General features: G+C 46.6%; 1 protein-coding gene across 2 annotated transcripts in view; it reads left to right on the plus strand.

Moving 5' to 3' along the window:
- LOC122811168 (gastrula zinc finger protein XlCGF26.1-like) overlaps positions 1-13,339 on the plus strand; it is a 300,270-nt gene that overhangs the window by 123,319 nt on the left and 163,612 nt on the right. The window lies entirely within an intron of this gene.

The following is a 13,339-nucleotide window of genomic DNA, read 5'->3' on the forward strand; positions in this document are numbered from 1 at the left end:
TTTGGCCGGGATAGTGGGGAACTTCCCCTACTCATTTAAACATGTTCATAGGTTGGTACTAGGCTACTGGCCCTAGGGCCTATACATGCCTAGCCATAGCAATTCCCTGGATATTTCTTCCCTCAATATTTACTTCCGTGGACCCCTGTCTATCTGTGCCATGGAATCTTTTACATTTACCTGAACTACCACCAACTCAAGCAGATGAGGCCTCGGTTTAACATCTTATCTGTAGTGTCAGCAATTCATCTACCTGGTGTAGGAATAGAACCCACAACCTTCTGCACTAGAGGCGAGTGTGCTAACTGTTGCACAACTGACACTGCCTTCAACACAGTTTGCCACAGCAAATGTCTACTTCAGATTTCATTGGTTCACATGAGATTACTAGGCTAGTGGCTTAAGAGCTCTTACAAGTCCAGCCAATATAACCTGATTTTACCCAATGTATGGCCCCTAAGGGCAAGAGGATGGCATGGGTTTGTGCTTATGCCTTGAGTATCTTACAAACTGCCTCTCTCCATAAGGGACATAGGTACTACCCCACATGTGAATTTGTGATTCCTCATCCATTGAGCCAAATTGTATTTGAAGAGGGCCAGGGAAGGGCTCTGCTTAACGTGAACAGGAAGCCTGTTCCAAAAAAAGGGCAATATGTGAGACACATATCTGTCTTTCCAGCATGTTCTGTTTGAGTCACTGACTAAGTTTAGATCCCAAGACTGGGTGGTCCTTGTTCTGTTTGACTTGTGGATGTGTAGCAGCTCCATCAGGGCTAAATTTGTGAGTGCCTTTTAGGTCAGGCATAGGTCACCCCTTAGTAGTCAGTAGGAGACAGAGTGAAGGGTGGGGATTTGAGTCTAAGGGGTGGGGCTTTTAGACTGCATAGGACATGTTGTTCATGTGTCACTGTTGCAGTCATCACATTTTGGTTATCTGCTTGCAGTAGCCCTCAGTCGACCTGATTAACAAAGTCTTGGGTCCTGTGTCAGTTGCTGTCCCTTCTTCCATGATGTCAAGTTGTCAGGGGTATAAAACATGCAGCTGATGCCATTACATCAGTCTTTCTTGCCATGCAGTGCCCGAAGCAGAAGCAGTTTGCAAGTGCCGGTCAGCCGACTCCTGAAATTTTCGTTTTTGAGTTTCAGAACCGAAGTCTTCAACTAAAAGCTAAGTACCCCATTGGGGAAACTTTTTCTTGCTCTAAACTGATGTCAGTAAAAGTAAATAATTGCATTTCTTTGGAAAGCAGATACCTCATAAAAATTTTCATTCGTACTGTATTCCTTACCTAGGCCCTGACCATGACGTACCTCGCTGTCGGTTTTGTGCCTTATTTAAACGATGAACTACCCATCGTCGGTATATTTTCGCTTTTAAATATTTTGGTGCTCAGTTCAATTACCCAGATATGTCTTCGGTAAGCCATCCGACTACTGACATTCTGAAAAATCGCAAAGATAAAGACAGAGACAAGCTGCCTAGGTCCAAAGCTGCCGACGACTCTTTTCATAAGCCAGTCGCCAGTTTGCCAGTACTCAGTGAGGCGCTTTCGTGGCCCCTGATGTTCTTCGTGTTTCACTGTTGCAGTCATCACATTTGGGTTATCTGCTTTCAGTTGGCCTGATTAACAAAGTCTTGGGTCCTGCATTGGTTGCTGTCCCTTCTTTCATGACGTCAGGTTGTCAGGGGTATAAAGCATGCAGCCAATGCCATTACATCAGTCTTTCTTGCTGTGCGGTGCCCGAAACAGAAGCAGTTTGCAAGTGCCGGTTGGCCGACTCCTAGTTTCAGAACCGAAGTCTTCAACTAAAATCCAAGTACCCCATTGGGGAAACTTTTTCTTGCTCTAAACCGATGTCAGTAAAAGTAAATAATTGCATTTCTTGTGGAAAGCAGATACATCAGAAAGATTTTCATTCGTACTGTATTCCTTGCCTAGGCCCTGACCACACCGTACCTCACTGTCGGTTTTGTGCCTTATTTAAACCACAAACTATCCATCATCGGTATATTTTCACTTCTAAATATTTTGTGCTTGGTTCAATTATCCAGATATGTCTTCAGTAAGCCATCCGACTACTGACATTCTGAAAAAATTGCAAAGATAAAGAGAGAGATAGGCCGCCTAGGTCCAAAGCTGCCGACGGCACTTCTCCTAAGCCATTCACCAGTTTGCCAGTACTCAATGAGGCACTTTCGTAGCCCCTCATTTTCTTCGTGTTTCACTGTTGCAGTCATCACATTTGGGTTATCTGCTTGCAGTAGCCCTCAGTTGGCCTGATTAACAAAGTCTTGGGTTCTACATCAGTTGCTGTCCCTTCTTCCGTGACGTCAGGTTGTCAGGGGTATAAAACATGCAGCCGATGCCATTACACCAGTCTTTCTTACCGTGTGGTGCCTGAAGCAGAAGCAGTTCGCAAGTGCTGGTCGGCCGTCTCCTGAAATTTTCGTTTTCGAGTTTCAGAACCGAAGTCTTCAACTAAAAGCTAAGTACCCCGTTGGGGAAACTTTTTCTTGCTTTAAACCGATGTCACTAAAAGTAAATAATTGCATTACTTGTGGAAAGCAAATACCTCATAAAGATTTTCATTCATACTGTATTCCTTGCCTAGGCCCTGACCACAACGTACCTCACTGTCAGTTTTGTGCCTTATTTAAACCACGAACTATCCGTCGTCTGTATATTTTTGCCTCTAAATATTTTAGTGCTTAGTTCAATTATCCTGATATGTCTTCGGTAAGCCATCTGACTACTGACATCCTGAAAAAACACAAAGATAAAGACAGAGACAGGCTGCCTAGGTCCAAAGCTGCCAATGACATATCTACTAAGCCAGTTGCCAGTTTGCCGGTACTCAGTGAGGCACTTTCACAGGCCCATGATACCTGCTACTTCAGATTCGCAGGCCTCTACTGAGACCCATTCAGAGTCCGGTATGCCGCGAGATGCTTGAACTGTGGAACTTGCGGATGTCTCTCCCTTGGATGGGTCCAGAGCCGCTGCGCAGGCACCGGCTTCTGAAGGTGTATTCAGGCCTACTGACTTGTGTATTAAACCAATGCCATCTTCTTCTTCAAGACCCAAAACTCGAACCATGCCTAGAAAACAGACGCCCAGACGGCATGGTCAGGCCTCTATGCCTAAAAAACAAATGATAAGAATGGCTGAAGACCTTAATACTTTAATCAGGGGAAGCAAGCCTTCCCCCTCTAAGAGATCTAGGACTTAGTTTGCTTATGATACTTCTGACCAGAATTCTGAATTTTCTGTTTCCTCTGATGACCATGTTTTACCCTTATCTACCTATTTGGATTCTTATGCTGAGGACTCTATTCCCTCTGTTTCTCCCCCAGAGGATTTCTCTTTTGGTGAAACCTTGCATACTCTCAGGGAGTGTTTTCATTGGGAAAGTCAGGATTTCTCTGATTGTAAAAAGAGGCTTAGGGATTTCTTACTACTGCCCCAGCACAGGCCTTTAGCCATACCTCCTGTACTAGACATAGTTGATGATGCCTTTTTGGAATCTAGCTTGGCCCCTGAATCTTTACCTCCTGCTCCCAGAAAACCTGATAGATATTACAGGGTGCCTGACTCTCACAAGTTCCTTTTTAAAAATCCTACTGCGGATCCTGAGACTATTTCACAGGGACCCAAGGGCATTAAAGTTAATACTGGAAAAAATCCTACCCCCTCTAATAGAGACTCCAGGGCGCTGGATAGATGGGGTAAGAAGGTATACACTTCTGCAACTTTGGGGATTAGGGCTTTAAACTGCCAGTTTCATATGTTAAAGTATCAGCAGCATATTATTGGATTGCTTAAACAGAAAATAATGTTGATTCCTGGTTGTGCTAAAAATAAGGATTTACAGGATTTACTGTATTCAGCTGAACAAGTTGGAAAACATACTTTGCAATGTGGTTTTGATTCACTAGAGGCATCTTGCAGGGCTGCTGTAACTGGGTCTGTACTTAGAAGGCATGCTTGGCTTAAGGAGCAATCCTTGCCAGATCATGTTAAAGCGAAATTACTGGATGCTCCTTTAATCCCGGACCACCTGTTTGGCAACAAAGCAGAAGAAGTTCTTAAAAAGATGGAAGAAAAAGCTAAATCTATGCAAACTGTTAAAGTTTTTTTACAAGTACAACCCCCAAGGTTTAGTAGGCATTGGCCTTCCAAGAATTGGTCTTTTCCTGCCTCTTCTAGACCTCCTCAGTCCAAACCCGGATCCAGCAGAGCTCCCAGGCGTCAGCCCCAGGGTATGCACAGGATTAAGCAGTGGGGGACCTCCACTTCTAAATCAGGGAGTAATAAAACTCCCCCCTATGGTAAACTGTCTCAATGGCTTCTTTTTAAAACTTGCAAGCACTTCTCAACTGACTGCCCCTTTGGGGGGAAAGATTGCTCTTCATGCAAAGAACTGATAACTCATTACCCAGGACAAATGGGTTTTAAATATAGTGTCCCAAGGATACAGATTTCACTTCCACACATTACCAGCACCAAGTGGATGGCCAGATCTACCCCCAAACAGTGGACAGAGGCCCAAAAGCAAGTACTTTCTCTCTTAAGCATGGGGGCTATTCAGTTGGTACCAGAAGAGGAAAAGAGACAAGGTTTCTACTCGAGACTTTTCCTGGTACCCAGAAAAGAAAGTTCATTGCGTCCTATCCTAGACCTGTCTACTCTAAACACCTTTTTGGTGATTCCAAAATTCAAGATGCTGACTCATCACCATTTGCTCCCTATGCTAGGCAAAGACGCCTGGTTGGCAACACTAGATTTAAAGGAAGCATACTTGCACATCCCAATCAAGGAATCTTGCAGAAGATACCTACGCTTCAAAGCAAGTTACATGCACTATCAGTTCTCTGCACTGCCCTTTGGCTTATTTACTGCACCCAGGGGATTTACAAAGTGCCTAGCTCTAGTCATTGCATTTTGCAGGTAAAGAAATATTCAAATATACCCATACCTGGATGATTGTCTAATTCAGGCAGAAAGCCAGGACATCCTTTTGAATCATCTGGCCTTTGTACAAAGGGTGCTAACTTGTCTGGGGTACACCATAAATGAAAAGAAATCACACCTGGTACCTTGTCAACAAATTATATTCCTGGGTGCAAGCTTGAATACAACTTCCCAGATGGCTTTACTCACACCAGAGAAACAAATTAATTTAACAACCTACTTCAAACAAGTGGCCACAAAAACTCTGCTATCTGCAAGGCAAATACTACAAGCCTTGGGGTTCATGGCCTCCTGCATTCTTCTAATTCCATATGCAAGACTGTGTATGAGGAAACTACAATGGTATCTAAAAAGCCTATGGTGTCACCATTCTCAGGATCTAGAAGCAATGATTCCTATCATACCTTGCCTACGCCTAGAGTTTCTTTAGTGGGCAGAGGCCTGCCACCAAAACATGGGACTACCATTCACACTACCCCCTGCCACCCAAAACTAATAACAGATGCATCTATGCATGGGGGGTCACCTGGCAGGGAAGTACATTCAAGGCAAATGGAACCCAAGTCAAATGCACCTGCATATCAATCAAAAAGAAATGTTAACTTTACAGAATGCTCTGACAGCCTTCAAGGACCACATTCTTCCAGGACAATTAATGGTAAAGACGGACACCACCACCACTGTTATGTGATACATGAACAAGCAGGGGGGTACACATTCTTACACCCTCTGCAGACTAGCCATGGCATTGTGGAACACAGCCCTGAGCTACCAAGTGCATCTACAAGCTCAATTCCTGTCAGGAAAACTAAATACACTGGCAGACAAACTAAGCAGAAACCTTATGGACCCACACAAGTGGAAACTGGAACCAAGGAATGTTATGTAGTCCAATCTAGCCTACATTCTTACCCATGGGTTCGGAGCCGAATATCGGCTCTGACTTGGCCAACTTTTTTCTAGCTCGAAGTCTTCTATTGGCTGGGCTAAGAAGGTATCCCATGCTGCACTGCTCCATATCCCCAGATCTCATTTGCTGCTCATGTAGCTCGGACGTGGTCTCGCTTGGCTGAGGCTAAGTACCCTCTTTTTTCTCTTTTTGAGAGTTCTTGAATCACAAAAGCTATTTTAATAGCTATTGCTGCTTGTTGCTGTGACTGTTGAGTTTTTTCTTTGTAGTGTCTGTTACTATGTATCACACTAACTGTGTCAGTGGGCTAGGCCCATTTTAGTTAGAGGACCTAGTCCGTCCTCTTCTTGTTTTGTGTGTTCTTCTGCTAAAAAAAACATTTAACTTAGAGGTTTTAGTGTTTGCATGTAATAGAGTTTTTGTTTTTCTGTTTGTGTGAGCCTGTTGTTTAGCATATTGTTTTCCCGCGCTTTGTGAAGTGTAGTGCCTTGGCTAGTTTAACTGCATTTCAGCTGTTTTTGCTTGTTGGCGGGTTTTTTCTCAGTGGTAGTATAAGTATGTCTAAGGATCAGAAGGAGCATAAACCTTCGGGTTTTAAAAAGTGCTCCAAGTGCAGATATAAGATGTCCATCACTGATGGACATGCCGTGTGTGTCTATTGCCTGGGAGCAATCCATTTGCAGGAGTCCTGTAGCTTCTGCCATGCGTTCAGCCCTAGGGTGCTACAGGGACAAAAGAATAAGCTAATCTTGAAGGAACTCTTAAAACCCTCGTTCGAGGAAGCTATGGACTCGGCTTCCAGTTCCAAGTCAAAAGCTAAGTCTTCTAAAGACAAAAAGAGATCTCTGGCTCCGTCTGTCTCTTTGGAGCCGCCGGAGAACATCACAAAACTTGATTTGACCTCCTTGGCTCCACTGTCCTCGGGGGCGCAGGAAGTGTCGATAGTAATGGAACCAGCGTCGGCTCCAATTATCTTGGAACCTCTTTGGAGTCGGTCACCAAGCACTAGACATAGGTCACCTGAGAGGAAATCTCGATCTCCCTCCCTGTCCTCCAAATCCTCTAGGACTCTTTCAGATATGGATGTCGATAGGGTGGTGCAGAGGCTCCTGCAGTCGCCGGTTTTGGCTAAATTATTCTCGGCTCCGACCCAGTTGGCTCCAGAGCCCATCCCGATGCTTACTTCGATTGCTCCTCCTCCGAGCGCATCTCTGTCTTTGGAGCCGGAATGCTCCGCTCCATATGATGTTTCTGCATCAGCCCCAATGGCCTCTCTGGCCTTATCGGTGCCCACGTCGGCTCCGACCCTGTCAGCCCTGTCCACAGGGTTCGGGACTTGGGTTTCTTCAGTCGGACCAGAGGGCGACACCTTGGGACACCTTTCGGTTCCAAGTCTCCCACTTGGTGCCTCAGCTCGGGGGACCCTGACTTCTGTTATGGTCTCGGAGGCTGGCTGGTCCTTCGCCTTGGGGGGGGGGGGACAGCCTTTGAAGCCATGCGGAGCGCTCTGGCCAGATCTTCAGCCACATCATGCAGATCGGTCATTCCATCCCCTTCCACTCCGGCGAGAGCCTCTGATCTCCCCCTATCTGTAGACAGTGGAGCCCCCAGGCCTAGGGATACCCCCACGAGTGGTCCCCAACTTTTGGAAGGCCCTCAGAGTCTGTGTCTGAGGAGCCCCCTAGAAAGAAGACATGCAAGAGGAAGCACATTGACTCCCAGGATGAGTCTCTCACCTCGGATACTGACCTCGAGAAGTCGGAGGGGTCCCTCAAGTCATCCTCTGATGATGTTTCTTTCTCTGACATCCTGGAGATATTGAGACAAAGAGGTGACTGGTCGTCCAAAGCCCGCTCCGAGGAGTCGGTCTTCCTTAAGGCCTTTGGTGCTCAACCCTCCGCCTCCTGGGTGTCTCCACCCTTCGACGAGCTCCTGGATTTAATTTGTTGAAGGGTGTGGGAGAACCCTGATTCTGTGGAACCCGTACCCAGGAGACCCAATAAATTTCTTTCTGCTCCCCCAGGTAAAGAGTTTCTAACCAAAGGAGTCCCTGTGGATGCCATGGTGGTGGTGGCGGCGGCCACTCAGAAGGAAGTAGCCGAGACTTCTTCCTCCATCCATCCTCCTAACAAGGAGTCTAGGACCATGGACCGGTATGGAAAGTGTACCCTCTCATCAGCAATGTTTGCCTTACAGTCACTGAACTACCTGTCTCATTTCACTCGGCTCCAGAGAGATCTCCTCAAGGAGTTAGGAGATACTCTAGCGGGTAACATTCTGGATGCGGTGGCCCAGACGGTTAACGCCCAGGTGTCTACCCTCAACTCCATTGTTAACTCGTCCATGTGGCTCATTTCCTATGCAGCTGAGGAAGCGAGTAGGGCAGCAAGCTCAGGAGTCGCCCTTAGGAGGCAAGCCTGGATGCGCCTTTGTCATTTTGCGGAGGCCTTCAAGTCTTCTTTCACTGATGCCCCCTTTGATGATTCCTCTTTGTTCGGAACCAGGGTGAAAGACACCCTCACCAGGTGCGAGTAAGAGGGAAAGACCTTACCCCAAGGCCCAGAGAGGTGGGAAGATGTGGTTCAAGAAATCACAGAAGTTTTTTCCTGGTGCACAAGGTGAGCCCCCCTCCAGAGGCAGACGAGGGGGAGGTTATTCAGGGAGACACCACCCTAATGGCAGAGGAGGCCCCCACAATTCGGGAGACCGTGATTCCTTTCGCAGCTCTCCCTACCATCGTCCCTGATGGGGTGCCCGACTGTGCATTTCCGGAGCCAGTTGGGGGCCAAATATTGTTATACCCAGAAGCCTGGGAAAGCATCACCCAGGACCAATGGGTATTATGAATAATTTCCGGAGGTTATGTCATCCCATTTTTGTCAGACTCCCCTCCAATCAGGAGAATCCCGGACATTCCACCCAGTCAAAGGGATCACGCAGTTTCAGAGGTTTGAAAGCTGCTAAAAAAAGGAGTAATCCAGTATGTCCCCTCAGATCAGGTCGGACTAGGGACTTACTCAAGATTCTTTTTGGTGCCGAAAAGAACGGGAGACCTGAGACCCATTCTAGATCTCAGCCAACTGAACAACTATGTACAAAAGTCCAAGTTCCAAATGGTCACTCTTCAGTCGATTTTCCCATTGTTGGGAAAAGAAGTATGGATGTGCTCCATCAACCTCAAGGATGCTTACTACCATATCAAAATGGACAGGGCATGCAGGAGTCACCTACGCTTCTGGCTGGGAGCCAGTCATTTTCAGTTTCGTGCCCTGCCCTTTGGTCTCACCACATCCCCCAGGGTGTTCACCAAGTGTTTGGCGGTGGTGACAGCTCACTTGAGACGTCAAGGATTCCAGGTGTTTCCGTATCTGGCCGACTGGCTCCTCACCGCCCCCACCAGGCATCTACTAATCCAAACCAGGGATGCTACCATCGCTCTCTGTCACCAGTTAGGCATAACACTGAACTGGGAAAAATCTGCCTTGTCACCCTCTCAGCGGGTCGTCTTTATAGGTGCAGAAATAGACACCGTTCATATGCGAGCCTTTATTCCGCAAGAAAGAATTACAACCTTATAAAATCAGGTGCAGGTTCTGTTACCCCTCAGGAAGGTACAAGCAAGATGGGTTCTTCAACTTCTGGGCACTATGGCAGCAACAATTCTGTTAGTCCCTCTAGTGAGATTGCACATGAGGCTCCTTCAGTGGCTACTCTTTGCCCAATGGTCTCTCCAAAAACTCCCTCTTTCCCATCAGATTTTACTCACAGACAGATGCAAACAGGATCTCAGATGGTGGCTTTGCACCAACAATCTGGACAAGGGGGAACCCTTTGTTCCTTCACCCCCAGTCACCACGGTGACCATGGACACCTTGCAGATGGGGTGGGGGGGCATTATCTTGGCAGGACAGTCCAAGGCACATGGAAAGATCATGAGATACACCTGCACATCAATGTCCTAGAGATGAGAGCGGTGTTACTGGCGTTGCAGGCACTTCAGAGCTTTCTGCCTCTCGGGACTATTGCAGTTCACTCGGAAAACATGTCCGTTGTGTGGTATCTGAACAAGCAGGGAGGAACCAGATCTTACACCTTGTGCAGAGAGGCCATGCGAGTGTGGCAGTGGGCAGTATCGTCCCAACGGTTCTTGGTGGCAATGCACATTCCAAGGAAGTCCAACGTGATAGCAGACAGGCTAAGCAGAGCTGTTCTGATGCCTTACGAATGGTCCCTGAATCGTCTGGTTGCAGAACGAATCTTCAACAGGTGGGGTCAGCCTTGCTGTGACCTTTTTGCCAGCCCCCTCAATGCCAAGTGCAGCAGCTACTTCATGCTGATCCCCCCACAGGGGGAGTCACCCAGGGATGCTCTAGTTCACAATTGGCCCTCCGGTCTGCTCTATGCTTTCCCTCCGTTTTCCTTGATATCAAAGGTGATTCAGAAAGCACAATCCTTGGGAAGCAGAATCATTCTGATTGCCCCACACTGGCCTCATCAATTCTGGTTCCCATTTCTCCGTCCATACATGGTGGACACACCTTGGGTTATGGACCCAGTACCAGATCTACTGACACACATGTCGGGACAATTCCATCCCTCTCTGTGGACCCTCAGGTTGACAGCCTGGCTACTCCACTTCCGTCGATAGTTAGGCTGCATAATTTCTCACCTGAGGTGGTTCACATCTTATCTTCCTCTCATAAGCTTTCCACTAGGAAGATTTATTCCAGCAAATGGAAGAGATTTTCTATTTGGGCTCAGGCCCAGGGAATTGACCCTTACACAGCTCCAATTGCTTCCGTTTTGGATTTCTTGTCTATGCTTTTCCAGCAGGGCTCAGCAGCCACTACCATTAAAGTTCAACTAGCAGCGATTTCTAATTTTCATGTTGCTAATGAACCTAGTCTGATGGCCCACAGACTTTGTAAGGCTTTCCTGAAGGGCACTCTGTAGCTCCATCCTCCTGTCTCAGAACCTATTATGCCCTGGGATCTAAATTTTTTTCTGCAAGCCATTACCTCACCTTCATTTGAGCCTGCTGCTACCTGTGACTTGAAATTCTTGACCTGGAAAACGGCCTTCTTAATAGCTATTACCTCAGCCAGACGCGTTTCAGAAATTCAGGCTCTTTCTATCAAACCTCCATACTTGATCTTTCGTAAAGACAGGGTTTCCCTTAGATCAAATCCCTAATTTCTTCCTAAAGTGGCGTCCGTATCTAATCTAAATCAGTCTATTGAGTTACCCGTGTTTTTTCCCCACTTCTCTAACAAGGCAGAATTTAAATTTCATCAACTAGATGTACACAGACAGTTACATTTCTATCTGCACAGGACCAAAGACATCTGAAAATCTGATCAGTTGTTTGTTTCCTTTTTGGAAAGCAGACTGGGGTCTCCTGTCTCCAAGATCACACTATCCAGATGGATATCAAATTGTATCTCTTTCATTTATTCTTTAGGGGGGAAAGACCTACCGTTTCCAGTCAGGGTTCACTCTACTAGGGCTGTATCTGCATCCACAGCCTACCATTCCAGATTGTCGATGGATGCTATTTGTGCTGCAGCTACCTGGGCATCTCCTCACACCTTTGTTACTCATTACAAACTGGACGTGGTATCTAGGGGCAGGTCTTCCTTTGGTTCCACAGTACTCAGGAGTATCTTCCTTTAAGCCTCCCAGGATGTAGGTGCTGGGGACACTGTCACACGGGTAAGAATGTAGGCAATATTGGACTACATAACATCAAGAAGTTATGTACTCACCATAACGTTCGATGTATGTAGTCCATCTCGTCTCACATTCTTACTTACCCTTCCACCTTTCCCCCGTCCTGGAGGATCTGGAGGTTAGGTTTGGTTTTAGAGCTCCCTTCACTTTAGTTTATCCCTCCGGTAGAATGTGGTTATGCATGGAGCATGAATGCGGTGTTCGCAGAAAACTAGATCTGGGGATATGGAGCAGTGCAGCATGGGATACCTTCTTAGCCCAGCCAACAGAAGACTTCGAGCTAGAAATAAGTTGACCAAGTCGGAGCCGATATTTGGCTCCGAACCCACGGGTAAGAATGTGAGGGGAGATGGACTACATACATTGAACGTTATGGTGAGTACATAACTTCTTGTTTTCAACATGTTGACAAGCAAATGGGGGAGTCCAGATATAGACCTGTTTGCCTCCCCCCAGAACTATCAATTGGACAAATTTTGCACAAGGACTCCCCACAAACAAGCTTGGAAAGTGGATGCTCTGTCCTTCAGCTAGAAAAACCTGTCAGTTTATGCCTTTCCTCCTCTGCCTGTGCTCTCCAAAGTACTGCTAAAGATCAAACAAGACAAACCAAGGATGATTTTGATTGCACCAGAATGGCCACGCCAACACTGGTACCCCCTCTTGTGCAGTGTGACACTGTTGGCCCCATGGCACCTGCCTCAGACTCCTACCCTATTGTTTCAGCAGGAGAACCAGATTCTGCACCCTCAGCTTCAAACATTGAACCTAGCAGCCTAGCTAATTGCCTAATCTCTCCCTTACCATCACTCAGTAAACCAGTGATGGATATCATTTTAGAGGCAAGGAGGCCTATTACTAGAAAATCTTATGCTGAAAAATGGAAAAGATTCTGTGCCAGGAACCAGTCTCAAGGGATGACCACAGCACTGCCCAGTTTACCTCAGATTTTACAATACTTAACTGAGATGCTTCACAAGGGACTTTCTTTTTCCTCTATCAAAATTCATGCCTCAGCCATTTCAGCTCATTATAACACAGAACCTCCCTTCTTCTCTCATCCACTGCTCAGGCAGTTCCTCAGAGGGGCCAAAATATGAGACCACCCAGGACAGCCCCAACTCCAGCCTGGGACCTTAATTTTGTGTTGGAGAAACTCAATCTTCCTCCTTTTGAGCCAGCTGCTAGTGCAGATTTAAAATTCCTTTCTTAGAAAACAGCCTTTCTTTTAGCAATCACTTCAGCCCTTGTGGTAGTGGAGCCTTTCATCATCTTTCATGCGGACAGGGTGTCCCTCAGAACCAATCCCTCCTTTATGCCTAAGGTGGTATCCAGTGTGGCTGTCAATCACTCCATTCATTTGCCAACCTTCTTTCCTAATCCACAGAACAAAGGGGAATGAATACTGCACTCCTTAGATGTGCACAGACAACTTAGATTTTAATTGGACAGGACTAAACCTCAAAGGAAATCTGAACAACTGCTGGTGGCATTTGCTGCAGGGACAAAAGGGAAGGCTAGCTCAAAGCAAACCATTTCTAAATGGATAGGCCATTGCATTCATTTCTGCTGTAAGCACCATGGAAAACCTATCCCACAGGGGATCAGACCCCATTCAACTAGGGCTGTATCTTCCTCTACAGCCTTTCTCAGAGGTGTTCCTACTAGGGACATCCTAGAAGCTGCTACCTGGAGATGTTCTTCGTGTTTCACTGTTGCAGTCA

Source organism: Protopterus annectens, chromosome 1.part1 (assembly GCF_019279795.1).
Source record: "Protopterus annectens isolate FY-2018-M chromosome 1.part1, PAN1.0, whole genome shotgun sequence".
Taxonomy (NCBI): Eukaryota; Metazoa; Chordata; order Ceratodontiformes; family Protopteridae; genus Protopterus; species Protopterus annectens.